Genomic DNA, 15,253 nt, shown 5'->3' on the forward strand with positions numbered 1-15,253 from the left:
AAAAAAATTAGAACTAGGAATAGATATAGCCCTTGGTTCACTGCAGACCTGTCTGCCCTTGACCAGCACAAAACATCCTGTGGCGTTCTGCATTAGCATCGAACAGCCCCTGTGATATGCAACTTTTTAGGGAAGTTAGGAACCAATATACACAGGCAGTTAGGAAAGCTAAGGCTAGCATTTTCAAACAGAAATTTGCATCCTGTAGTACAAACTCAAAAACGTTCTGGACACTGTAAAGTCCATGGAGAATAAGAGCACCTCCTCCCAGCTGCCCACTGCACTGAGGCTAGGAAACACTGTCACTACCGATAAATCCACAATAATTGAGAATTTCAATAAGCATTTTTCTACGGCTGGCCATGCTTTCCACTTGGCTACCCCTATCCCGATCAACAGCCCTGTGCTCCACTCAGAAACTATCCCAAACCTCCCCCTCTTCTCCTTCACCCAAATCCAGATAGCTGATGTTCTGAAAGAGCTGCAAAATCTGGACCCCTACAAATAAGCCGGGCTAGACAATCTGGACCCTCTCTTTCTAAAATTATCTGCCAAAATTATTGCAACCCCTATTACTAGCCTGTTCAACCTCTCTTTCGTATCGTCTGAGATTCCCATAGATTGGAAGGCTGCCGCGGTCATCTCCCTCTTCAAAGGAGAGTAAAACTGACCATCCTATCGGTCCTCGACTTCGGCGATGTCGTTTACAGAATAGCCTCGAACACTCTACTCAACAAATTGGATGCGGTCTATCATAGTGCCATCCGTTTTGTCACCAAAGCCCCATATACTACCCACCACTGCGACCTGTATGCTCTCGTTGGCTGCCCCTCGCTTTGTTCTCGTCGCCAAACCCACTGGCTCCAGGTCATCTACAAGTCTCTGTTAGGTAAAGCCCCGCCTTATCTTTGCTCACTGGTCACCATAGCAGCACCCACCTGTAGCACACCTGTAGCAGATATATCTCACTGGTCACCCCCAAAGCCAATACTTCCTTTGGCCGCCTCTCCCTCCAGTTCTCTGCTGCCAATGAATGGAACAAACTGCAAAAATCTCTGAAGCTGGAGACTCTTACCTACCTCACTAGCTTTAAGCACCAGCTGTCAGAGCAGCTCACATATCACTGCACCTGTACATAGCTCATCTGTAAATAGCCCATCCAATCTACTTCATCCCCATACTGTATTTATTTATTTTGCTCCATTCCACCCCAGTGTCTCAACTTGCACATTCATCTTCTGCACATCCTATCATTCCAGTGTTTAATTGCTCTATTGTAATTACTTTGCCTCCATGGCCTATGTATTGCCTTACCTCTATAATCCTACCTCATTTGCACATGCTGTGTATAGATTCTTCCACTGTATTATTGATTGTATGTTTGTTTATTCCTGCCAATGGTATATTGGAGGCAAAGTCAGGTGCAGGAGAGCAGAGTATAATGAACAGGCACACTTTTATTATAGTTCCAAAAATGAGAGCACTACATAAATCAAACAGGCTCAAAAAACGGAACATAAAAGTAAATTACGTAAACTAACACCACTTAACATGAAACAATTACACACAAAACATAATGGGAAACAGATGATTAAATACAAGTAGATTGATTGGGGAAATGAAAACCAGGTGTGTATGGGACAAGACAAAACAAATGGATATCTGAAAAATGGAGCGGTAATGGCTAGAAAGCCGATGACGTCGATTGTCAAACGCCGCCTGAACAAGGAGAGGAGCCGACTTCGGCGGAAGTCGTGACTATTCCATGTGTAACTCTGTGTTGTTGTATGTGTCGAACTGCTTTGCTTTATCTTGGCCAGGTCACAGTTGCAAATGAGAACATGTTCTCAACTAACCTACCTGGTTAAATAAAGGTGAAATAACAATAAATAAATACAAATATTTTCACACATATATATAAGAAAAGTTGATATGTTGTAAATACTGTAGTGTTTTTTGACTGACATTTGGCTTGCAAAACTAGGACGTTCCCAGAAACAGAATATCACAAGGGACAGACTATTTACAAGTGGGACTGTCCCCTAAAATCGTGACAGCCTGATCAGCCTCTTTTCATGGCGTAGTTGGCAGTTGTACAGAAATACTCTGTTATAGGTCCAGAAACACCACCACGCTCTAAACATGGAATACATGCAGTTAAACTGCAAAAAAAATAAATATGATTAAAATAAATACAAGTCATTTTATTGTCCAATGCTGCATGTACAGTGCCTTCAGAAAGTATTCATACCCCTTGACTTATTCCATATTTTGTTGTGTTACAGCCTGAATACAAAATTGATTAAATAAACATTTGTCTACACACAATACCCCATAATGACAAAGTGAAAATACGATTTTAGACATTTGTGCAAGTTTTTGGAAAATGAAATACAGAAATATTTAATTTAATTTAATTTAATTCACACCCCTGAGTCGATACATGTTAGAATCACCTTTGGCAGTGATTAAAGCTGTGAGTCTTTTTGGCTAAGCCTCTAAGAGCTTTGCACACCTTGATTGGACAACATTTGGCCAATATTCTTTTCAAAATTCTTCAAACCTTTTCAAATTGGTTGTTGATCATTGCTAGACAACCATTTTCAAGTTTTGCCATAGATTTTCAAACAGATTTAACTAAAAACTGTAACTCGGTCAATCAGGAACGTTCACTGTCTTCTTGGTAAGCAACTCCAGAGTAGATTTGGCCTTGTGTTTTAGGTTATTTTACTGAGGAAATGTGAATTCATCTCTCAGTGTCTGGTGGAAAGCAGACTGAGACAGGTTTTCCTCTAGGATTTTGCCTGTACTTAGTTCCATTCCGTTTCTTTTATATCCTGAAAAACTCCCCAGTGCTTAATGATTACAAGCATACCCATAACATGATGCAGCCACCACTATTCTTGAAAATATGGAGTGTGGTACTCAGTAATATGTTGTTTTGGATTTGGCCCAAAAACAACACTTTGTATTCAGGACAAAAAAATTGATTTGTTTTGCCACATGTTTTGCAGTTTAACTTTAGTGCCTTGTTGCAAACAGGTTGCATGTTTTGGATTCTTTTTTTTCTGTGCAAGCTTCCTTCTTTTCACTCTGTCAATTTTGTTAGTATTATGGAGTAACTACAATGTTGTCGAGCCATCCTCAGTTTTCTCCTATCACAGCCATTAAACTCTGTAACTGTTTTAAAGTCACCATTGGCCTCATGGTGAAATCCCTGAGCGGGTTCCTTCCTCTCCCACAACTGAGTTAGGAAGGACACATGTATCTTTGTAGTGACTGGGTGTATTGATACACCATCCAAAGTGTAATTAGTAACTTCACCATGCTCACCATGCTTTTATTTGAGGTAGTCGTTCATAAATAATGTTAACCACTATTATTGCACACAGAGTGAGTCCATGCAATTATTATGTGACATTTTTACTCCTTAACTTGTTTAAGCTTGTCAAAACAAAGGGGTTGAATACTTATTGACTAAAGACAATTCAGATTTTCATTTGAATTAATTTGAAAACCAATTGAAAAGCATAATTCCGCGTTGACATTATGGGGTATTGTTTGTAGGCCAGTGACACAAAAATCTAAATTTATTCAATTTTAAATTCAGGCTGTAACACAACGAAATGTGGAAAAAGTCAAGGGGTGTGAATATTTTCTGAAGGCACTGTAAGTTTTTTCTTCTTCTGCTGGCTATATTACCTGCACTTTAATATTGCCTGACCCCAAAATCTGTCATGTTTGTACTGTATTTGAGTACTTGCATGGGTCTGCATGCAAACACGCAGACGGTATAACAATGGAAAACCTCTGAAGAAGTTATGTGTTTCACAGCAGATGGATAGTTTGGCATGGGTAGTATAGGATGACAACACCATAGAGTTTGAGGTAGTTTCTGCCAGCTATAGACTGCTGGGAAACTGGAGCAGGAGGCATCAGGAACATGGGGGGGGGGGGGGGGGGCTTACAGTGCAGATTTTGAAGTCAGCCAAAGGAGAAAAAGTAAAAAATTAGAGGTCTGCCTTAGGTTTGTAATAAGTCCAAGCCAAGACCTCCTGCTCATGATGTTCACATAGCTTCTGCAAGCTGTAGGGATTCTGGAACCACTCGCTAGTTGGCCCTTTCAAAACTTCATACACTTTTTGCTGATCTTTCCTGTCTTTAACAACTATGCCGTTGTGCTTCCACAGAGGTTTCAAAAGCCCCTTTGAGTGTTCTATCTGACAGACCTTATAGCTTACCAAACACCTACAGTCATTATGATTTGAGTTATCGGTCACAAGGATTCCATTGGTGTTTCAAAGGTGGTGGATTTCCATGAGCATATTAAGAGCATCTGTTCAATCCCCACTATGATGTGCCTTATATTCCACCAATTATTGAGAACAATAAGAACATCCTACCGGACACAGCTAGTCTTTCTACGTAAACTGAACAGTATTGGATTATTTCATCATCTTCAATTTCAGGGTCATTTCTATTTTCTGTTGATGTTTATTAATTGTTATAAACATTTTTTTTTCTTCCACTGTGGATGTTTGTTTGCAGTTGAATGGTAATACACCCTACCAGAGCTTCTCCTTCCAGTCACATAGATGGTGTCTAGTGTGCTGTATGACTCATATCTAAGCCCCACTGCAGAGTATTGGATGTGATATGAATATTTATCAAGTTAACAATCCCTAAAAGTCACTCATGTCTAGCGTTTGTCCTCTTATCATTGCATCTTCAGAACTGTCTGCTTTTGTAAGCAATACCAATAGAAATGTATTTGAGCTCTTCTGAACCATACCCTGCTTATTTATGGAACAATTTGAGTTTGTGTTTATTTTTACCTGCACAATACTATATAAGAAACTGTGGCACTTATTTAAGGTGTATGTGGAAGACATAAAAATGAGTATATGATCGATCTGTAAATGTTTTTGTTGCTTGCAACAAAGTGAAACCTATATACTGGATTGTGGAAATACGCATGAAACCTATTAGCAATTAGTCTGCAATTTAGTCGCATGAAAATGAAAGGTGACCAATCTGATACAATCCTCACAAAAACATAGAATATTTGATACCTACATTATCTAAATCTGACCGATGTTTTATCTTGATATTTATGGCTCAATGTATTTACAGCACATGATTCATCACCAGACAAAAATTCTACAAATAGTCTACATGCCCAAAGTATCAAAACATTCTGTGACTCATTTTAAAAGCAATATTTATTTTATATTTCCTCCAGTTGAACCTAAAAGTGAACACTAGTTTTGTGTTTCTGTGTATCTCTTGAGATGGGAGGATGAAACTGACCAACTGAAATAACTGTTGTTTGACGTCACTACTTTATTTTTAGACAGTAATATTTGGGCGTGGAAGTGCCTTTTCATGTCAGTACAAATGTACAACATACACACTCAAATGCACACATCTTTCACTCTCTGACTCACACACACACAGACAAACAAACAATCACACAACCACAGAAAAACACAGGTAAAAAATGATTGTATAAAATATATAAATAATACAAAAACGTATTTTATGTTCAAAAAAATATATACAATTCTAATATGTTATACTAATACAATTGCTAAAATATTTTTTTAACAAGGAATCATTTATTTCTCAAAAAGAAAGTGATAAAAATGATTGGCATTTCTGTTTTCAATACCTTTTAATACCTCACCTTGCGAGGTTAATGGTACTGAGTATACGTTTGGAGAACACACAAGGAGGGATCTTAGACCATTTCTCCATATATAATCTTTCCAGAACCTGCGCTTATGGACTGCCCTCTACAATTTAAACCGCAGATTTTCAATGGGGTTCAAGTCCAGAGACTGAGATGGCCATTGCAAAATGTTGATTTTGTGGTCAATTAACCATTTCTTTGATTTTGATGTGTGCTTGGGGTTATTGTCTTGCTGGAAGATCCACCACTGGTGTGCATGGCAAAAGAGATCTATCTTCATGTCATACGACGAATGTAAATGCATGGAGATTGCTGAATGGCATTGTCACAGGTAGTAGGGGTGCTGAGGGCGCTGCAGCACCCCCTGACAAAAACAAAATACAGTACCAGTCAAAAGTTTGGACACACATACTCATTCAAGTTATTTAAAAAAATATTTTCGACATTGTAGAATAGTAGTCATATCAAAGACATCAAAAAATAACATATGGAATCATGTAGTAACCAAAAAAAGTGTTAAACAAATCAAAACATATTTTATAATTGAGAATCTTAAAAGTAGCCACCCTTTGCCTTGATGACAGCTTTGCACACTTGGCATTCTCTCAACCAGCCTCATGAGGCTTGTTAAAAGTCAATTTATGGAATTTCTTTCCTTCTTAATGCATTTGAGCCTATCAGTTGTGCTATGACAAGGTAGGGGTGGTATACAGAAGATAGCCCTATTTGGTAAAAGACCAAGTCCATATAATGGCAAGAACATTTCAAATAAGCAAAGAGAAATGACAGTCCATCATTACTTTAAGTGCAGTCTCAAAAACCATCAAGCACTATGATGAAACTGGCTCTCATGAGGAACGCCACAGGAAAGGAATAACCAGAGTTACCTCTGCTGCAGAGAATAAGTTCATTAGAGTTACCCAGCCTCAGAAATTGCAGCCCAAATCAAAATAACAAACACATCTCAACATCAACTGTTAAGAGGAGACTGTGTGAATCAGTCCTTTATGGTCAAATTGATGCAAGGAAACCACAACTAAAGGACACCAGGAAGAAGAAGAGACTTGCTTGGGCCAAGAAACACGAGCAATGGACAATAGACTGGTGGAAATCTGCCCAAAGTTCTGAATTATCCAAATTTGAGATTTTTGGTTCCAACCGCCGTGAGACGCAGATTAGGTGTGGCCCCATCCGATGATACCCTCGGACAGGGCCAAACAGGCAGGAAATAACTCCACCCACGTTGCCAAAGCACAGCCCCCACACCACTAGAGGGATATTTCTTCAACCACCAACTTACCATCCTGAGACAAGGCAGAGTATAGCCCACAAAGAGCTCCACCACGGCACAACCCAAGGGAGGGCGCCAACCCAGACAGGAAGACCACGTCAGTGACTCAACCCACTAAAGTGACGCACCCCTCCTAGGGATGGCATGGAAGAGCACCAGTAAGCCAGTGACTCAGCCCCTGTAATAGGGTTAGAGGCAGAGAATCCCAGTGGAGAGAGGGGAACCGGCCAGGCAGTGACAGCAAGTGCGGTTCGTTGCTCCAGAGCCTTTCCGTTCACCTTCACACTCCTGGGCCAGACTACACTCAATCATATGACCCACTGAAGAGATGAGTCTTCAGTAAAGACTTAAAGGTTGAGACCGAGTCTGCGTCTCTCACATGGGTAGGTAGACCATTCCATAAAAATTGAGCTCTATAGGAGAAAGCCCTGCATCCAGCTGTTTGCTTAGAAATTCTAGGGACAATTAGGAGGCTTGCGTCTTGTGACCGTAGCGTACGTGTAGGTATGTATGGCAGGACCAAATTGGAAAGATAGGTAGGAGCAAGCCCATGTAATGCTTTGTAGGTTAGCAGTAAAACCTTGAAATCAGCTCTTGCCTTAACAGGAAGCCAGTGTAGGGAGGCTAGCACTGGAGTAATATGATTTAAAAAAAATTGGTTCTAGTCAGGATTCTAGCAGCCGTATTTAGCACTAACTGAAGTTTATTTAGTGCTTTATCAGGGTAGCCGGAAAGTAGAGCATTGCAGTAGTCTAACCTAGAAGTAACAAAAGCATGGATTAATTTTTCTGCATCGTTTTTGGACAGAAAGCTTCTGATTTTTGCAATATAACGTAGATGGAAAAAAGCTGTCCTTGAAACAGTCTTGATATGTTTGTCAAAAGAGAGATCAGGGTCCAGAGTAACACCGAGGTCCTTCACAGTTTTATTTGAGACGACTGTACAACCATCAAGATTAATTGTCAGATTCAACAGAAGATCTCTTTGTTTCTTGGGACCTAAAACAAGCATCTCTGTTTTGTCCGAGTTTAAAAGTAGAACGTTTGCAGGCATCCACTTCCTTATGTCTGAAACACAGGCTTCTAGCGAGGGCAATTTTGGGGCTTTACCATGTTTCATTGAAATGTACAGCTGTGTCATAGCAGTGAAAGTTAACATTATGTTTTCGAATGACATCCCCAAGAGGTAAAATATATAGTGAAAACAATAGTGGTCCTACAACGGAACCTTGAGGAACACCGACATTTACAGTTGATTTGTCAGAGGACAAACCATTCACAGAGACAAACTGATATCTTTCCGACAGATAAGATCTAAACCAGGTCAGAACTTGTCAGTGTATACCAATTTGGGTTTCCGATCTCTCCAAAAGAATGTGGTGATCGATGGTATCAAAAGCAGCACTAAGGTCTAGGAGCACTGGGACAGATGCATAGCCTCGGTCTGACGCCATTAAAAGGTAATTTACCACATTCACAAGTGCAGTCTCAGTGCTATGATGGGGTCTGAAACCAGACTGAAGCACTTCGTATACATTGTTTGTCTTCAGGAAGGCAGTGAGTTGCTGCGTAACAGCTTTTAAGAGGAATGGAAGATTCGATATAAGCCAATGGTTTTTTATATTTTCTGGATCAAGGTTTGGCTTTTTCAAGAGAGGCTTTATTACTGCCACTTTTAGTGAGTTTGGTACACAACCGGTGGATAGAGAGCCGTTTATTATGTTCAACATAGGAGGGCCAAGCACAGGAAGCAACTCTTTCAGTAGTTTAGTTGGAATAGGGTCCAGTATGCAGCTTGAAGGTTTAGAGGCCATGATTATTTTCATCATTGTGTGGTTCCCACCATGTAGCATGGAGGAGGAGGTGTGATGGTGTGGGGGTGCTTTGCTGGTGACACTGTCAGTAATTTATTTAGAATTCAAGGCACACTTAACCAGCATGGCTACCACAGCATTCTCCAGAAATACGCCATCCCATCTGGTTTGCACTTAGCGGGACTATCATTTGTTTTTCAACAGGACAATGACCCAACACACCTACAGGCTGTGTAAGGGCTATTTGACCAAGAAGGACATTGATGGAGTGCTGCATCAGATGAGCTGGCCTCCAAAGTCACCCAACCTCAACCCAATTGAGATGGTTTGGGATGAGTTGGACCGCAGAATGAAGGAAAAGCAGCCAATAAGTGCTCGGCATATGTGGGAACTCCTTCAAGACTGTTGGAAAAGCATCCCAGGTGAAGCGGGTTGAGAGAATGCCAAGAGTGTGCAAACCAGTCATCAAGGCAAAGGTGGCTACATTGAAGAATCTCAAATATAAAATATATTTTTACATTTGAATATTTTTACTAAGGGGTGGCTTTAAAATATATTTGGATTTGTTTAACACTTTTTTGATTTCTACATGATTCCTTATGTGTTTCTTAATAGTTTTGATGTCTTCACTATTATTCTACAATGTAGAAAATAGTAAAAATAAAGAAAAACCCTTGAATGAGTAGGTTTGTCTAAACTTTTGACTGGTACTGTATACATCTCCAATCTCATAAAGCATTTTAGAAAAAGGCTCAGTACCGTTATTACTGACTTTATATATACAGTGCTATTCCATCTATTTAAATGTTACACTTTCTGTATCCCGATCAACTTTGCTCACTTTGAGTGCTGTTTAGTGGACAGAAAATGACATGATGTCACTCAACAACAGTAATATTACACAAAACTAAACACACATGGAATGACAAAGAATGTTATTTTTGAGTAGCACTTTCCTGGTGCAAAATCTGAATATTTATATTAGATGTGCCATTTATATAATCCATCATATTATAGTAAGTAGGCCTACTGCTTCAGAATTTAGCATCAAAATCATCCTTCACCACACTGACACCCTGTTCCTCCATGTGTGGGTCTGGGCTTTTATTTAGCATGTGGGCATCCATTGACAACACCAAACAGCCATTGGAAGCCCTATTGCACCAATCATTTGACAAAAATAGTAACTGTATTGTAGACTATTCTAATGCTGTGTGCTCAAATGTCCCTTGCCCTTTTTGAAAATTAAAGGTTTTCCACGTCTCAGAATGTAGGTCATACGTTTCCTCTATTCTCTCTCATTTTCCCTCTCCATTTTCTCTAACCCTGATACACTATTCATACCTCAGCAACACTTTTCATTTTCCTGATTAACAGTCCAAATGAAACTCAACCTTTTCTCCCCCATCACTTTTCAAAGAACCATTCCTCAGCCACATACAGTACTTGTTTGTGTGACACCTCAGTGTGTGTAATCTTCAACTTTCTGTGTGTCTGAGTCTTTGTGTGTGCATGTGTGCACCTCACCAAAATGAAATAGTATACCAGAATGGATTTCAGTCAGTAGGGGGAGAAAACACTTCACCCAGCTCTCAATCGCCAAGCACCTCCTCCTCTGACTCTCTCCCCTCTCCATTCTCTCCCCACCACAGTAGGCAACACCATGAGTCAGGAAAATGTGCGTTATCACAAGTGGCATGGCGAGCCTCACAGGCAGAGTGTGTATGTGCTAAAAACATGCTTGCTATCCCTCACTTTAATAATAAATGAGAATCTTCCCTGACAATGGTTGTGTTTGAGCGTTCCATTTTGCACCTCTGGGAACTGATTTGGTGGGTTTCAAGAGGACCTTAAAGTTCTCTGTCCTCGCTGTTTCTTAGTGGTTATCTCACTCACACACACACACACACTCAACACCATAATGTGTGCCTCTGAACACACTATCCGTGTATGTTTGGTAGCAACCAACACACTGCGGATTGGTGCATCTATATTTCTCAGTGTCTCTGTTAAACATTTAAGTTACACATGCAACTGTTTTTAAATCAGTCACTATGGAGTTTTGTTTCCGCTATAATGACAAGGCTTTATTTTATGTGTGTTAACTCATTGCATCAGCCATGTAAAAAAACTTTAACCCATTCTGCAGTACATGATGAAATCAATGTGGTCATCCTGCTCATCGTGTCAGACTGATGAAGTATGGATGGAGTAGTCACCCTACCGCCTGAGATGATGGATCATGACGGGTGTAATTCTCTTTGGCTTTGAAATTCCTCATCCAGCCAATGCCCCATATTTTCTTCTCCTCTCCAACCTGTTTAACTGTGACCCAAACACATTAGCTCTTAGCCTAATTGACTATCTCAGCATAACGCTCATTTGCACAGTTTATAGAATGAATTATGATCTGGTCTGGAAACATGAGGACTATTGTTGATTAATCTCTGACACTCATTCCTTTCGATGTATGTTTTCATAAGGGCCTCCTGCCAAACTTCTCCTGTTCAGTCTCAAGAGGCCTATGCTCTGTAAAAAACAGAGTTATTTGTATTAGTCAAAGATACCATTTATTTTTCATACACCATTTGAGGATATTTTGTAACTTCTATTTCCTTTTATTGTATTGCAAATGTTTTCTTCTTCAGTATTGCATGTCTCTGGCTCTCTGGCTGAGTGGCTCCTATAAAATGGACGGCCGGCTGTATCACAACCGTCCGCGATTGGGGCGGTGCACAATTGGCCCAGCATCGTCCGGGTTTGGCCGGTGTAGGCTGTCATTGAAAAGAAGAATTTGTTCTTAACTGACTTGCCTGTTTAAATAAAGGTTAAATAAAAAAAAATTCAATATACAAATGACCTATCCTGGACTGTTGCACACACCTGTGTGTGCTGTGGAAACTTAATTGCTTGCAAAAAAATTTAGATTACATTTCTCAATCAAATGCATTAGTCATCCAAAGTGACTAACAAGAACCCAGACCTATAACTTAAAAGAGCAAGCTGAAGGGGAGGTCAGAGGATTGAATACAGAGCCAGAGGGGAGAGCTGGTGTCAAGGCTGTGTCAGGGGCAGCTTGCAGGGCAGGAAACAGGAAGCAAGCAGGGCAGCGCAAGACCGACCGGAGGCAGAGTAGGCAAACTAATCACGCCAAGGTTTCAGTGGAACGAGTCCCTGGTCACATTTTACATTCAGTGGCCCTAGAACCTGTGTATTTACATAATAATAATAATGTGGGTACACATTGTTACAAACAATGCATTCGAAAATATTCAGACCCCTTGACTTCTTCCACATTTTGTTACATTACGGCCTTAATCTAAAATATATTACATTGCTTTGTGTCCTCTTCAATCTACACACAATACCCTATCATGACGAAGCTAAAACAGGTTTTTAGAAATATTTGCAAATGTATTAAAAAAAACAACCCGGAAATAATACATTTACATAAGCATTCAGACGCTTTACTCAGTACTTTGTTGAAGCACTTTTGGAAGCGATTACAGTCTTGAGTCTTCTTCGGTATGGAGCTCCAAGCTTGGCACACCTGTATTTGGGGAGTTTCTCCAATTCTTCTCTGCAGATCCTCTCAAGCTCTGTCAGGTTAGATGGGGAGCGTCGCTGCACAGCTATTTTCAGGTCGTTCCAGAGATGTTCAAACGGGTTCAAGTCCGGGCTCTGGCTGGGGCACTCAAGGACATTCAGAGGCTTGTCCCGAAGCCACTCCTGTGTTGTCTTGGCTGTGTGCTTAGGGTCATTGTCCTGTTGGAAGGTGAACCTTCGCCCCCAGTCTGAGGTCCTGAGTGCTCTGGAGCAGATTTTCATCAAGGATCTCTCTGTACTTTGCTCCGTTCATCTTTCCTTTGATCCTGATTAGTCTCCCTGTCCCTGCTGCTGAAAAACATATCCGCAGCATGATGCTGCCACCACCATGCTTCACTGTAGGGATGGTGCCAGGTTTCCTCAAGACATGACACTTGGCATTCAGGCCAAATGGTTCAATCTTGGTTTCATCTGACTAGAGAATCTTGTTTCTCATGGTCTAAGAGTCCTTTAGGTGCCTTTTGGCAAACTCCAAGCGGGCGTCATGTCATGTGCCTTTTACTGAGGAGTGGCTTCCGTCTGGCCACTCTACCATAAAGGCCTAATTGGTGGAGTGCTGCAGAGACGGTTGTCCTTCTGTAAGGTTCGCCCATCTCCACTGAGGAACTTTGGAGCTCTGTCAGAGTGACCATCAGGTTCTTGGTCACCTCCCTAACCAATGCCCTTCTCCGCCGATTGCTCAGTTTGGCCGGGCGGCCAGCTCTAGGAAGAGTCTTGGTGGTTCCAAACTTCTTCCATTGAAGACTTATGGAGGCCACAGTATTCTTGGGGAAATTTAATGCAGCAGAAATGTTTTGGTAACTTCGTCCTCGTTGCTTGGTTTTTGCTCTGACATGCACTTTCAACTGTGGAACCTTATATAGACAGGTGTGTGTCTTTCCAAATTATGTCCAATCAATTGAATTTACCACAGGTGGACTCCATTCAAGTTGTAGAATCTCAAGAATGATTGATGGAAACAGGATGCACCTGAGATCAACTTCGAGTCGCGTCACAAAGGGTCTGAATACTTATGTAGATAAGATATATCTATATTTTTACATTTATACATTTGCTGAAATTTCTAAAAACCTGTTTTTGCTTTGTCATTATGGATTATTGTGTGTAGCTTGAGGAGGGAAACAAATAATTTAATCCATTTTAGAATAAGGCTGTAACGTAACAAAATGTGGAAAAAGTCAAGCGGTCTGAATACTTTCCAAATACACTGTAGTTGGCCTACTTACAAATTGGCTTGCACAATTTCAAGAGAATCTTTGTTCAAATGTTTGGCAGCATTGTCAGTAGGGAATTTTATGGAATGGGCTCTATTTTAACAAACATAATGCAATGGTAAATCTTAGAGCCGGCAGTAGCATTATAGTGGATCAGAAAACTTTTTGGATATTTTCACAACCGGAATAATAGGCGCAGTAGCTGGTGGTGACGCAAAAGGGCTGGGTTTTGATGAATAAACAAGTTGTAGGTGTCGAGGCTTGGCCCCTCAATAGCCAATCAGAATGTGCTCCATGGTTAAATACAGTATGTGGTTGCTTCAAGTTTTGTATTTATGGTCTTGTATTGTGTTTTCATCAACTCCAATTAAAATGTCCATTGTAGCCGAGATAGTTAAATATTTCAAATCAAATTTCAAATCAAATTTATTTGTCACATACACATACACATGGTTAGCAGATGTTAATGCGAGTGTAGCGAAATGCTTGTGCTTCTAGTTCCGACAATGCAGTAATAACAAGTAATCTAACTAACAATTCCAAAAATAGCCTGCCCCATATTTGCTATATTAAACATGTTTGCAGTCCACATTGTTGTAATTGTATTGCTTCAATATGGAAATACATTGTTAAACATAGGCTATAGCATTCACCCTGATATATGTTCTAGGCCTGCTGTAAGTCTGGACATTGTAGTCTGGACATGGATATGCCAAACGTAGTGTGGCGTACAGGAGGTTAGCCACCAGGGGCAGACTCGTTGAGGCCTGGTGACAGACGGTGTATACATCACGAGGTGATGGCTCCATCTGCTGGACGTGCCAGATTTCGACGGGTCCTCCGGCCAGGACTAATTGGGGCTGATTGGGAGTTGGTGAGTAATCAAGGGCTGATTGCTCACCAGCTGTGCAAGGCCCATAAAGCTGCCAGAAGAGCAGCACACAGGGAGAGATTTGGGGGGAAGAAAGGACTCCCGTATAGTTGGGGACGGTTACAGATGTAGCAGGAGTGAGTGCAGTTTTGATCCCGACAGGATACAGCAAGACCCGGAGCCCAGAAGACGGTATCCCGGAGAGGGTCTCTTGGGGGAGACCTATTCTTTTTGATTTATTATTTAAATAAACACCCTTGAAACTGAGCTAATCCTACTCTGTCCGTGTCTGATCTGTGTAGACTTCTTGACCAAACCCCCTGGTCTGCCACAAGTGGTGGATAATGCGGGCAATCTGATAACGTGGTCAGATCAGGGTTGACGTTTACACAGCATCAGCATGGACGAGTTGATAGCACAGTTCATCCGGGCCCAACAAGCACAACAGGTGGTTCAGGAACAAATGCTGGAGGAACAGCAACTACAAAAAGTCAGCCTCGTTGAGGAAATCAGGAAGCTGCAAGGAGGAACGTCTCCTGAATCACATCCCAACCAGTTTTTAATCAAGCTAACGGAAGACGATGACATCGAAACATACCTCTGTACGTTTGAACGGACAGCGCTACGGGAAGGATGGCCAAGGCCGAAGTGGGCAAGTCTGCTGGCCCCGTTCCTCTCGGGGAATGCCCAAAAGGCATATTGGGACCTGAACAACGAACAGGCGGCTAACTACGACAGACTCAAACGGGAGATACTCAGCCGCTAC

Source organism: Oncorhynchus mykiss, chromosome 26 (genome assembly GCF_013265735.2).
Source record: "Oncorhynchus mykiss isolate Arlee chromosome 26, USDA_OmykA_1.1, whole genome shotgun sequence".
Classification (NCBI taxonomy): Eukaryota; Metazoa; Chordata; class Actinopteri; order Salmoniformes; family Salmonidae; genus Oncorhynchus; species Oncorhynchus mykiss.